Source organism: Aegilops tauschii, chromosome 1, assembly GCF_002575655.3.
Source record: "Aegilops tauschii subsp. strangulata cultivar AL8/78 chromosome 1, Aet v6.0, whole genome shotgun sequence".
Lineage (NCBI taxonomy): Eukaryota > Viridiplantae > Streptophyta > Magnoliopsida > Poales > Poaceae > Aegilops > Aegilops tauschii.
This window is the reverse complement of record NC_053035.3, coordinates 397,997,851-397,999,750: the sequence shown is the minus strand read 5'-3', so window position 1 is coordinate 397,999,750 and position 1,900 is coordinate 397,997,851.

Genomic DNA, 1,900 nt, shown 5'->3' with positions numbered 1-1,900 from the left:
CAAGTCATGTACCTGTCCTGGTAACAGCGCAAGGCAATCATACGACTCTGTCGAATATATTCCATGGATATGGTATTATACTACTCCTGTTACTTTGCAGATAAGTAAGGTGACACCGCGAGTATATTAGCGTGATCTTCGAATCGAAAAACAGTTCGGCTGTAGTTCTGTCCGAGGATGATAAGTTTGTTTACTTGCTGCAACGTTTTTGCCATCTGCAGCTGCTTCTGTCACTTCAGGGACTTTTTTTCTTTTTTCCTCTCATAGGGATAGCTTTGATCTTATATGAATTCTCTTTGTCGGTGTTTTTTTTCTTTTGTGTGTGCGTGTGCGTGCGTTGGTGTTATGCAGAGGTCGTGTATGTGCTCATTGCGTTTGTAATTCCTTGATGTTTTATTTTGAGTCAGTAAAATCCACTGTTTATCAAAAAACTGAGAAACTGAGAGGAAATGGCTTGATATACGTGCTTGGAAGAGAATGTACTGGAGCAGACGAGAACACAGTCACCATCAACAACCCTCCCCTTTTGTTGTTCTTGGAATTGGATGATATATATTCTTTCATGGCACATATACCCAAGGATAAATCCAGAATAATAATGATACTAGATGAATAACTTTGAGATTGACGCATGAATATATGTAATTTCAACCACTGTGTTAACAACATGTTCGGACATTGTTTAGCATATAATTTGGCATAACAAAAAAGTAACTATCAAGTGCTTACCAAAATAACGGAACAATTGACAAAACCATTTCCAAAAGATAGTTGACATTGGCAGAAAATATATCATCCAACCTCGAATCCTAGATTGATCAAGTTTACCACGAAGTTCTCTTGGTTATCTACATGTTCCTACATATGCAACAAGCATTGCAAAAAGGTTTGGGAAAATGTACATATAAAGTTCATGTACATAGTACCCCATACAACATTTGCGCAGATCATGCTCATCTCCAATCTCATGTACACATGGCTGAATTAAAAGAAGAAGGAAAAAAACAAACCTGCATTATGGTCGTCGAAGACAACTATTGGCGGCGGGGTGTGCGACTTATCTGGGGTGATGCGTCAAGGTCGGGGTGGTCCTCTACTTTGAGGCGTCATGCATCTGCCCCTTGAAGTTGACTTGTTGTGTGGCGAGGCGGAGGGGGAGGCGTTTGTGGCAGGGATGGAGGGCCATAGTGGAGGTCATCGTTGTCCTTGATCCTGAGATCCACAAGGATCGCGGGGAGTTGTCCGGAGCTGGAGGAGAGGCAATGTCATACCATCAAAGGACATATGGCGAGGGATGCCTATGTACCTCACCTTGTGAGCTACGCTTGCCGCACTAGGACGCAGTGGGCCAACCTGGAGCTGGGGCTCCCTAGCGGAGAGGGGTGGGAGAGGGAGAGGTGTCGACAACGAGTTTTGGCGAGAAACACCATCAGGTGGCGGGAAAGATTGGACCCCCCTTTCTCCCGACCCCTGCGATTATTCAGTTGATTTGGAAGGCCTTTTAAACCTCTCTCAAATTAAAGAGATGAATGGGAGTTTGAGATGCACATATGAGATGAGAGAGTATCCGGGAGCCTCACTTAGATTAATATTTGCATAGATGAGGGAAAACACATTACTCCTTTAAATGATGCTAAAGTACCCGCCTCCCGGTGCATGCGCGCCCTTGCGTGCCCTGCGCTGATGCCCGCCTGGCACCTTTACCCCCATTCAATCGGGGTTTTACTTGTGTGACCTCCCCGATGGCCTCAGACCTCAATGACCTGTGGAACACGGGCACACCCGAGGCCACATTTTGTAGCGTTTATTCATTGCCCCTGCGTGTGTGTTTTCTTCGACTAGTCATCGTGGGTGTAGTCGTGCCTTACTCGGTTGTTGGCCCACGTTGGGTCGGTTATGC